This window comes from Triticum aestivum, chromosome 3D (assembly GCF_018294505.1).
Source record: "Triticum aestivum cultivar Chinese Spring chromosome 3D, IWGSC CS RefSeq v2.1, whole genome shotgun sequence".
In the NCBI taxonomy this organism is placed as follows: Eukaryota; Viridiplantae; Streptophyta; class Magnoliopsida; order Poales; family Poaceae; genus Triticum; species Triticum aestivum.
Window position 1 is genome coordinate 308792000 of NC_057802.1, and position 12358 is coordinate 308804357.

A 12358-nucleotide genomic window follows, 5' to 3' on the forward strand; every position below is an offset into this window, starting at 1 on the left:
GAATGTTCAAATGCTTCTAATGCTACAAATTCTTCACCTATCTCTGCTATCACTAATTCCTCAGCTTAGGACATTTCTAGTATCAATGATGATGCAGGGCTGAAGGAATTGTACATGACAGGCATGTACAAAAGCCTCAAAGGGCATCAGACTCTTTGTGATGTGCTTAAAAAGCAGATCCTCAACAGGAACCCTAGGAAAGAGGGTATTGCCTTTGAGAGGAAACTCAATGCTGATGGTACTTATTGGAAGCCTGAGCAGTACCCCAAACCTCATGGGTTGCTGCAAAGGGACCTCCAGTAGATCCATCTAATCTATCTGGCTTTACATGTGAATCTCCTCATTCTTCTGATGAGTCATTTGACTCCAACTATAAACTGTTCAAAAATCAGAATGGTGAAGTATTTGCTAGATATGTTGGCACTAACTACAGGAACGGTTCCCCTATGAAGAAAATCTGGGTTCCCAAAAAGTGTCTTGAAGTCTTCAGGTGAATGTCCTCACTACCCCGTGTGAAGAATAGGAACCCCAGATCAAACTCTTCATATGGACCAAAATCTTCATATGGATCCAAGTCCTCATACGGACCAAATTCCTCACGTGGATCATATTCCTCAAAAGGATCAAAGTCCTCATATGATTATCATCGTGGAAATAACTCTGTTTCGCAGGGAAGAGCTAAGGGCTATGAATATGAGCATTATTCTTCTAACCATTATGTTCATAAGTCCTCGAAGAATTTCTCTGCTTATTCATATGCTTATCCTAACTCCTCTTATGTGAAACGAAATGGATTAGCTTCTATGCCACCTTTCTCGTATGGAGCCCGCAGAGTGATGAACTCTTTGCCACCCCTTCAGATGTGGGTGGTGAAGAAAAATAACTAATCTCTTCCGCAGGGTCAGGTCTCCAGACGTGCGAAAACGTCTGAAGAATTTGCTGGAGACCTGAGAATTCCTGAAAGGACGCAGGCTAATCATGAAGAAATGAACTTTCATTTCTCACGTCCTCATACTGCTTTATCTATTCTGTTGCTTGATGAAATTGATCTGATGAATTGATGTCATATTCTTCAGTGATGAAGTATATGAGTTCGTAAGTTGCACTAATTCATCTGCAGGATGATCAACCCAAAGCCAATGAGTGGGTCCTCGATAGTGGATGTACAAATCACATGACTGGTGACAAGAATCTATTGATTGATGCTCCCTTATCTCCATCGCATCTGAAGCATATCATCTTCGCTGACAAAGGCAAAAGTCAGGTACTGGGTCTAGGTAAGGTTGCGATCTCAAAGGATCGACACATGGACAAAGTCATGCTTGTCGAGTCCTTAGGATACAACCTCATGTCTGTCTCAATGCTTTGTGATCTTGATATGGTTGTTGTCTTTGGCAAGTATCGTTGTGTTGTGATCATGGAAGCTGACAATTCCAAAGTCTTCAAAGGCTTTAGGAGAGGAGACTTGTATATTGTTGATTTCTCTACAGGACCACAACCAGTCGTGTGTCTACTTGCAAAAGCTTCAGAAGGCTGGCTATGGCATCGACGACTTGGTCATGCAGGCATGAGGAATTTGCACACGCTTGCGAAGAAGAAGCATGTCATTGGCATTGAGAATGTCAAATTCCTCAAGGATCACTTATGCGGAGCCTGTGAAGCTGGAAAGATGACCAAGGCTAAGCATCCAGCGAAGACAATCATGACTACCACTTGCCCATTTGAATTGCTTCATATGGATCTCTTCGGTCCTAACCATTATTCTGCAGTTTCAAATGATGCATCTCAATATGGCTTTATTATTGTTGATGATTACTCTCATTACACATGGGTACACATTGTTACTTACAAACATGAAGTGCAGGAAGTCTTCAAACGATTTTCCTCGAGGGCTTCAACCAACTTTGGTGTGAAGATCAAGCACATCAGAAGTGACAACGGAACTGAGTTCAAGAATTCTGGTCTTGATGACTATCTTGATGAACTTGGTATTACTCATGAGTTATCTGCTCCTTATACTCCTCAGCAGAATGGCGTCATGGAGCGCAAGAACAGAACTCTAAATTTTCGGCTTTGCCGCTCAAACCGTTCCGCATTCCACGAAATACTTATCTATTCACCCACGATCTCACACGATCTCCAGTTCTCAGTACGTGGGTGACACATGTCAAGCGAATGAGAAGGGTCAGGGGCACGTTCGTCCAAATTCTTCGGGCGAACAGTTTTTCACTGTGCCTATAAATACCCCTCCCCTTCCTCACTTCTCTTTTACTCCGCTCGACCTCACTCCAGCTCGAGCTTCTCAAACCCTAGCGCCGTCGCTACTTCATCGTCACCGGTGAGGAAGAGCTTCACTACCTCGACATGCCTTGCTTTGCCATGTTAACTTCTTGTAGCATGTTGATTTCGTGCTCTGAACATTGCTACCTGATGCTGTTTTCTGCCATGTCCAGTAATTTCACTAAGTCTGTGAACCTGTTATCTTTTGCACTTTTGCCATGCTTGTTTGAGCTTGTTATGTTGTGTACTAGCCGTAGCTCAGAGTTCATCTTTTGTTAAGCATCCCCTGTAGATTATTGCCATATGCTTTGGTTCTATGTTGGAGTGCTGTGGCATTGTTGCTTGTTGCATTTTAAGTGCTATCGTGCTGTTAATCGCAGATTCGTGTCATTCTTGTTTTGCTTGCCATTTGCAAACCGTGCATCCGTTTCCGGTGATCTTTATATCGATTTCGACTGAAATCATCTCATCTTTCTAGTGGCATGCTTGGTTTGACAAGTTACTGCCTTGTTCATCATTTTCTTTCCGGAGCACGCATATGCATCGCATATCATATCTCGCATATCATACATGTTTTGCATCATGTTGCTTGTGCATTTCCCGTGATTGATTGTGGTTCCATTGCTTGTGTTCTTGTCTTGGGTAGAGCCGGGAGACGAGTTCGTAAACGAGGAACCTGTTGAGTACGCGTACGAGGATCAAGCTTTCGACAACTCTGAGAACCTTGCAGGCAAGATGACCACCCCTCGAAATCACTTCTATCTTTGCTTTGCTAGTTGTTCGTTCTATTGCCATGCTGCGCTACCTATCACTTGCTATATCATGCCTCCCATATTGCCATGTCAGCCTCTAACCATCCTTTCCTAGCAAACCGTTGTTTGGCTAAGTTACCGCTTTTGCTCAGCCCTTCTTATAGCGTTGCTAGTTGCAGGTGAAGTTGAAGTTGTTCCATGTTGGAACATGGACATGTTGGGATATCACAATATCTCTTATTTAAATAATGCATCTATATATATTTGGTAAAGGGTGGAAGGCTCGGTCTTATGCCTGGCGTTTTGTTCCACTCTTGCCGCCCTAGTTTCTGTCATACCGGTATTATGTTCCTTGAGTTTGCGTTCCTTACGCGGTTGGGTGATTTATGGGACCCCCTTGACAGTTCGCCTTGCATAAAACTCCTCCAGCAAGGCCCAACCTTGGTTTTACCTTTTGCCGCCTAAGCCTTTTCCCCCGGGTTTTCGCGAGCCCGAGGGTCATCTTTATTTAAACCCCCGGGCCAGTGTTCCTCTGAGTGCTGGTCCAAACTAGAGCCACTTGCAGCGCCACCTTGGGGAAACTCGAGGATTGGTTTTAGTTGTACGTAGTGTTCATCCGGTGTGCCCTGAGAACGAGATATGTGTAGCTCCTATCGGGATTTGTCGGCACATTCGGGCGGCTTTGCTGGTCTTGTTTTACCATTGTCGAAATGTCTTGTAAACCGGGATTCCGAGACTGATTGGGTCTTTCCGGGAGAAGGTTTATCCTTCGTTGACCGTGAGAGCTTATGATGGGCTAAGTTGGGACACCCCTGCAGGGTATTATCTTTCGAAAGCCGTGCCCGCGGTTATGAGGCAGATGGGAATTTGTTAATGTCCGGTTGTAGAGAACTTGTCACTTGACCCAATTAAAATACATCAACTGCGGTGTAGCCGTGATGGTCTCTTCTCGGCGGAGTCCGGGAAGTGAACACGGTTTGAGTTATGAATGACATAAGTAGGAGTTCAGGATCACTTCTTGGTCATTGCTAGATGACGACCGTTCCGTTGCTTCTCTTCTCGCTCTCACTTGCGTATGTTAGCCACCATATATGCTTATTGCCTGCTGCAGCTCCACCTCATTACACCATCTTTTCCTATAAGCTTAAATAGTCTTGATCTCGCGGGTGTGAGATTGTTGAGTCCTCGTGACTCACAGATTCTACCAAAACAGTTGCAGGTGCCGACGATGCCAGTGCAGATGATGGGATCGACCTCAAGTGGGAGTTCGATGAGGAACGTGGTCGTTACTATGTGTCTTTTCCTGATGATCAGTAGTGGAGCCCAGTTGGGACGATCAGGGATCTAGCATTTGGGGTTATTTTATTTTCATTTGGATCTTGACCGTAGTCGGTGTATGTGTGTATTTTGGATGATGTATTAATTATATTTATGTATTGTGTGAAGTGGCGATTGTAAGCCAACTCTTTATCCCATTCTTGTTCATTACATGGGATTGTGTGAAGATGACCCTTCTTGCGACAAAACCACAATGCGGTTATGCCTCTAAGTCATGCCTCGACACGTGGGAGATATAGCCGCATCGGGGGCGTTACAACATTCCTCACGTGGATATGGAATCTCTGTCGTGCTTCGTGCCAGTCCTCAGTGTTCTTCACGACGCTGGACTGTTAAATTTTTGCACTGATATCTGTGATAGGAATGAAGAACTCATTCTTCAATTTTATGCAACGCTGCACATCACCGGAGACTCTGAAGATGTGAACTCCTGGGTGCTGGACTGGATGTCTGAAAACACTCACTATAAGGCACCAACTACTGAATTGCTTCGTGCTTTGCCTCTCAGTCCTCCCCATGAAGCTGCTCGTTGCTTGTACCAAGAGCCTGAGCTTACTGCTCACTATATGCAAGTGCTGATGAAGCCATTGAAGCCAGGTCAGGCCCCAAGAACCAAATTCCTCGTGAAGGAATTGCTATATGTGCCTCGGACTGTCTATCGCATTTTGACGAAGACATTGAGTCCTATCAAAGGCCACGACTCGAATGAAGAAGTCGTTGGCATCATGAAGAATCTGCTTTTCAATATCATGCATGGCGTTCCCGTCAACTTCCATGATTTCTTCACGAGGACTCTGGCTAATGTCGCAATGTCACCGTTTGAGTTGAAGCCTTATGCTCCGTGGATTATGAGATTCATCAGAACAAGGTCTTCACTCATCTACAAAGCTAATATACTAAACCACTGCAGCTACTTGCCCCCGATTGAAGTCCTCAAACAGACATTTTCCTCAGCTGATGACAATGGCAAGGCCTCTGCTGTTATTGATGAAGGCATTCATCCATTGGATGGCCAATTTCGCAAAGCTGCATCTTACTCCACCAATGATGACTCTGCCACTCATGACTCTGCCGCCAACGCAACCAAGAAAAATCCTCAAGGCACAGCTCCCATGGTGATGACTGATCGTGAGCTTCTCCTTAGTCTTCACCAGAAGGTTGATCGAAATCACAAATGGGTCAAGCGTCAGTTTGGTTCAATTCTTCACAATATGACTGCTACCCACAATGCAGTGAAGAAAAACCATTACTACCTCCATGAAACCTTCCATACCTGGGCTGTTTTATCTCATATCTATAGCAAAGAAGATCTGAAGAAAATGGGCCTCAAGGAAGATTTTGACTGGTCTGCTCCTCCACCCAAGAAATACAAGAAGGTCAAGGTTCCTTCCTTGGTGGCCAGCTCGTACTCTTCATCATGCGACACCGACGAGTATGAAGACTTGGACGACACTACGGCAGGCCCTACATCAACAAACGACCCCAACAACGATGGCACTCCTTCATCAACTTGATATTCTTCAGGGGCGTTAGTCCTCATTTTCGATCCTTTTGGTAATTCAATGACAAAGGGGGGAAATTTGAGTTAGTCTTCAAGCGGGTCTATCTATATGGGCGTTTTTTTTCTTAAGTTACAACTCACGTTCTTTTGAAGACTTTGCTGGATTGAGTTGTAAACTTAAACTCTATGGTGGCCTAATACTTTTGCTGAGATTTTCTGCATGCTTATTCCTCGTTAATGTTAATGCACGCATGCTGAATTACATCAATCACCATATTTCATCATGCATTTCAAAATCTTCGTATTATATGTCAAATGCGTGGATGAATTACAAGATATAGGGGGAGATCTCCATGATTCTACTCTTCAAGTGTGTAGTGCTTCAAAAGCAAATTCCTCACTATGCACATCTTCAGGGGGAGTTTTTCTATATCTTGCAATCAAATTCCTCATTATCAGTATTTACACTTCGTATGTTTATCCCCTTTGAAAACCTAACCTATATTGTCATCAATCACCAAAAAGGGGGAGATTGTAAGTGCATCTAGTGCCCCTTAGTGATTTTTGTGTATTGAAGACTTATAGGTTAAGGGACTAATGTGTTTATGAGTGTACACAGGTCTATAAGTCTATGAGGAGTTTGATATTTACAGAGAAAGTCGACCCCTAAAAATGAAGTTCTTCGACTGAAGACTTTGGATTTTTGAAGACTTTCTGAAGACTTTGATAGTGAAGAAATTGGTGTGACCTTGAAGACTTGGTATTCATACGAAAAACATGAAGCGTGAAGACTTTTGTTTTCGTAGTTTCATTTTCTCTTTCTTGAGTCATAGGAAACACCGTACTGTTAAAGGGGGTCGAGGAAATACTAAGGAAAAATTTGCATGTGATGCTCAACTCAAAATCCTACACCTACCAATCCCTTCGAGTGAAGCCATTGGAAATCTCATACAGTTCAGTCATATTCTTCAGTGACAGAGACGAAGTTCTTCTGGTCTCTGAGGAATTTGTTATGACTGAGGAGTTAGGAATTCGCCAGTGCGGATTGCCTACATAGTGAGGAACATGATAGCCCTGAGGAATTTGATACTCAAATTTCTGACCATTGTTGTGCCTTGTGCCAGCTGTCCCAAAATATCTACCCACCTAACGGTCATATCATTGAAGGGCATTTATGTCTTATCATGTCGGGCTGCTCCATATGCTATAAATAGCCGCCCCCTACAACCACTAGCTGGTGGGCTGCTCCGAGAGAAACTGACACTTGTAATTTGAGAGCATCCCATCCTCCGAGGACTTTGAGCGAAAATCATCGAGTGAGGAAAACCCAAACCCAAACACCTACAAACCCAAAGTGATTGAGCATCACTGAAGAGATTGATCCTGCATGGATCCGACGCTTGTTACCTTTGAGGATTGTGCTTCTTCCACACGGTTAGGCGTCATGGTCTAGAGCATCCAAGAGGAATTGTGGATTGCCGAGTGACCGAGTTTGTGAAGGTTTGGAAGTCACCTGAAGACTTACCACGAGTGATTGGGCGAGGTCTGTGTGACCTTAGCTCAAGGAGAATACGGTGAGGACTGTGTGTCCGGGACTGTGTGTCCTCAGGTTTAAATACCTAGCCGCTCCAACCAGACGTACAACTGAGACAGCAGTTGGAACTGGTCTGCCAAATCATTGTCTTCACCAAGCTTACTGGTTCTATTTCCTCAACTCTTTCATTTCCTCATAACTGTGTTGTCACTTGTTCATATCTGTGTTTGAAGACTATGACTGAAGACTTTCTCAATTTCCTCAGTTCAATTTCTTCAGTCTGTTTGTCTTCATCTTGTGTTATCCTGTGTTTACGTTTTCTGTACTCTGTGATTGTCTTCATTTCATCATGATGACCATGCTTGTGTTTTGTTATGCTTACTTCTGAGTACTTATTCCGCTGGAAGTAGTTCTTCGCTAAGGAATTTCCTCACCTGCAAATTCCTTAGTGAAGAATTCATAAAAATCGCCTATTCACCCCCTCTAGTAGATATAACGCACTTTCACTGAGGCCTGGTGACTCAAGGGCGGCGAAGCTGATGGGGGCCATGATCGTCAAAGAATTCATGACGCAGCGCGTGGCTCCCCTTCAGGCGCGCCCGCGCCCCTTGTGGAAGCGTGGGGACGAAGGGGACGGCCTGCGCCTGCGCCCGGCGGCCCTTTCTAACGAGGAGTTGTGCTTGGCCCTTCGCTCCTTCATGGGGGACGACCAGGGGTACCCGCCGGACTCCTTCGTGCCCCTGTTCCACCGCCTAGACGGGGTGGAGGTTGCCGCCACGATGCCCGTCTTCGACGGGCGTGGGCTCGTGCCGCCTGCGCTCTCGAGTGTTCTGGTGACGATGACTCCGGTGGATGTGTCTTCCGATGAGTCTCGCGAGGAGGAAGAGGAAGAGGAGGAGGAGGAGGAGCGTGACTCGGAGGCGACTCGCGAAGGGGCGGGGGAAACCTCCCCTTTGCACAAGGCTGACATCCTCCGCACCCTGCCTGATGATGATGACGAGGCCGATGTCTCCCTGGAGAGGGGGGGGGCCGCCTGCAGCTGGAGGCTCCACAAGGTCCAAGGTTAGTCCCCGGAGGAGGCCATCGGCCGAGGTCCCGACGAGGGGTAGGTCGGCGCTGATCTCCCGAGACGACGCCCCTGCTCTGACGCTGCCTGGAGCTGCTTCCAACCCTCCTGCTGCCCCTTCTTCTGTTCCCTGTGCCCGCGCGCCCGTGCCTCAGGCTGCGAAGCTCTCAGGCTTCAAGCTTAGGAAGCAGAGAAACTATGCCGCGGTGGACCAGTAAGTATTCTTGTCCTGTCTTGTTCTTGCTTCTGCTGCCGATTCTTGATGCTTCTCTGTTGCGCCATTAGGCCGACACCCGCAGCGAAGAAGAGGAAGGAGGAAGCGGTGGTACTGCTCGGGACCCAATCACCTGCGGTGGCTGCACCCCCCTCTGCGGGGAAGGGCAGTGGCAGTGCTCGCGCTTCTCCGGCCCGATCATCCTTGTGAGGCTTGGGGAGCATCCTCAGGAGGAGGCGGCCCCCGTAGCCCCGCGGGCTCCGGAGGTACCAACGTCTGGCTCGGTTGCTGGGGTCCCCAAGGCCTAGGAGCTCCCATCCTCCCAGGCCATGGCGACGACACTGCCTCCTCCTCCTTTCGCTGTACTACTGACCCCGGATCCTTCCGCCTCCCCTGACGTCCTGGAGCATGCTCTCTCTGCGATGACCCTGCTGCGAGAGGACCTTTGAGGCGCCGACCGTCGCCTGGTAGCCGGGCGCCTGGAGCTGGTCTCTGGCTGGCTTCACTCCGACGTGTCCGTTCGGGTGGCGCTGAGCCAGGCTGCGGTAGCCTCCGAGAAGGACAAGCATGCCGCCGCCCAAGCCGCAGCTGCTCGCGAGGTGGCGCTGAAGGATGCCGGGACCGCCCAGGATCGCTGTCGGTCGCTAGAGGCCGAGCTGGAGACCATGCATAGGGAGCGTGCGGATGAAGCTCGAGGCCGCAAGGCGGAGGAGGAGAAGATGAAGGCCCGAGAGGATGCCGTCAGGGGTCGCAACGCCAAGCTGGAGCAGCTGGCGAAGGCGCAGGCTATGGAGAGTAGCCGGCTGGAGAAGCTGGTGCAGAAGATGAAGGTAGAGAAGGCCGAGCTTGAAGCCAAGGCTAAGGTCCTGGCTATGGACCGCGTGGCCTTCAAGTCCCACGAGGAGAGGTCCCGCGTGGCGCTGCGGGCACTCTACGAGAAGGGCTTGGAGGAGCCGCTGGCTACAGATGAAGAGGGCCCCACCCAGCTGCTTCCTCTTCTGGTCACGGCGCTTAAGGAATTCATGGGTGGGATCGGCCCCTTGGTGGAGGGAGAAGCCCGCACGCTTTCCTCGGCCGCGCTGATGCGCGTCTTCAGCCACCTCCATCTTCGTGATCCTGACGCCGACTCGACGAGCTGCTGGAGCCTGTGGATGACGAGCACTGCGCAGCTGCTACCGAAGCCTTGAAGGGCCATATGGAGGCTTTGCTGAAGAAGTTCCGCGCCTTCGACCCTGCGCCCTCCACTGGTGGTGCTGCCGAACCTGAAACTCCGGCGGGCGGCAACATCACCATCGAAGGTTCACCCTCGCGAGCGACGGCGGCGTCCAGGGATGGTGGGATGACTTGCTGGTGACTCCTTTTCCTGGTTTGCTTCTGCAACACGTACCATCCCTTGTGGAGGCGTTAAACTTGTTCTTGGTATTTGGAGAACAATATGTCTTGTATTATTTATTTGAGTTCAGCGATTTCCTTCCTGTTTGCTTTATGTTCTACGTCGCCAGAGCCCGACCCCGCGCATACCTAAGCCGCCGTTGGGTCGTCCGGATCACCAGGATGAGACCAAGGGGTGAGGGGCTACGTGGCCAGTTAGGCTCATGAGTCGTGATGCTCAGGAGTCCCCCTTGACGTGCAAACAGCTTACAGAAAGGAGATGTAGAAGTAGGCCTAGTGTTCTATGTCGGCAGGGCCCGACCCCTTCATACCTCAGCCATCGTTGGGTCGTCCGGATCACCAGGACGAGACCAAGGGGTGAGGGGCTACGTGGCCAGTTAGGCTCCCGAGTCGCGATGCTCATGAGTCCCCCTTGATGCTCAAACTACCTTCATACCTTTTCCCTCGCCGAGGCTCCGCTCAGGAGGGGCGCGCGATGACCAGGTCCGAGGGACCTGGCAGGGTGGCGTACGCTTGGGCGTGACCTGAGCGTAGCCCCCGTGCCCAGCCCCCTCGCGCGACTCTCCCGAGGGGAGGTGTTGCGATGAGGCCAGACACTGAGCTCGGAGGCTCCCTAAGGTTGATACAGCCATGGGGCCGCCCTCAGTTGTTTATCACCAGCGCGGAGCATAGCGTTTCCGCACTTGCACGGGCATAACCACTCCTCGGCCGTGTCGACTGCCAGCGTGGAGCATGGTGCTTCCACTGGTGCGTGGGTGAGGGCTCCCTCTGAGTAGAGCCCCCGGGGCGTGTACAGCCCCACCCTGACTTGTGGCTTGCACGACAGGGCTGGATGAGGTGTGTCTGGGCACTCGTGAGCCAGCGGGACTCACGAGTGTCGGATGTGGGGTTTTGGCAAACCCTTAAGGTTCAAACTCTGGAGTGCGCGCGAAGTCTTTCCCTCCTACCGATCCACGCCCTAGCTCGCTAAGATCTCGCGGACGAACTCGACGAACTCGCAACACAGAAAGACACGAGATTTATACTGGTTCGGGCCACCGTTGTGGTGTAATACCCTACTCCAGTGTGTGTGGTGGTGGATTGCCTCTTGGGCTGATGATGAACAATACAAAGGGAAGAACAGCCTCCTGAGGTTGAGGTGTTCTTGTGGCTAGGGTAGGCTCTCAATCAGATCAGATCAAGCCGAGCTGCCCCCACTGTGGTGGCTAGTTCTACTTATATAGGCCCTGGTCCTCTCCCCAAATATTGAGCGGGAAGGGAGCCAACAACGGCGGGCGAATTTGAAGGGGGACAACTAGTAAAAGCTATCCTCACAAAAGTGGTCTTCGCCTGCGAAACGCTCTGGTGGTGACGCCGTCTTGGGCTCCACGATGACCTCCATCCCGCCGTCCTTCTGGTCTTGGTCTTGTTGCACCGATATGGCAACCTTTGCCTCATGCCTCGGTACTCCCCGCCTGCGCTTGCCTCCTTAGCACCAAAGAGGAAACAGGGACGCTGCACACGCTGGCGCCCGCCTGGTGCCGATCGTCATGGCTCACGTCACAAGAGCCTCGTGAGGTTTGCCCCGCCTTGATATCTCCGCTCCTCGCGAGCCCGCCTAGAGGGGCCACTCCTTAGGGGGTCTTGCGTCGTCTGCCTCGCGAGGGTCCTGGGTGCCTTGTTGATGAAGATGGGCCGTACGGCCTGCTGACTTAGCCGCGCCGTGGGCCGCAGGCAGGCAAGTCTGGGGACCCCCGTTCCCAGAACGCCGACAGTAGCCCCCGGGCCCAAGGTGCGCTCGGGCTTGGCCCCGCGGCGAAGCCTAGGGTCAAGTACGGAGCGCCGCGGGGCCCCAAAGCCTGCGGCCTCGGTTGACGCGTGGCGGTTGATTGGACGTGTGCGTCTCCACTTCCCCACGCTGCCTTGGCAACTGCACGACTTGACAAGTCCCTGCGACATGCAAGGAAAACCATCATTACCTGCGATCATGGGAGGCGCCGGTTGGCCTTCTTTGGCTATAAAAGGGGAGGGGGCGGAGCCCCCATCGCCCATCTCTTCCTTGCTTGTTTGCTTCTTCCTTCTCGTACCACCGCCAGTTGCAATGGCGCCGTCGCAGAGGTTCTCTGCTGCGGAGAAGGGCAAGGCCCCTCGGGAGGGTCCCGGCTCCCCGGTGCCCAAGCGAGGATGTGGCCGTCCCCGCAAGCATGCCACGACCCCCGCTTTGGCCCCCGGCTCCTGGGGAGGCGCCATGATGTGTGGCAGGAGTCGCTCCGGTTGCGGCAGTTCTGTCGACGAGAGGAGG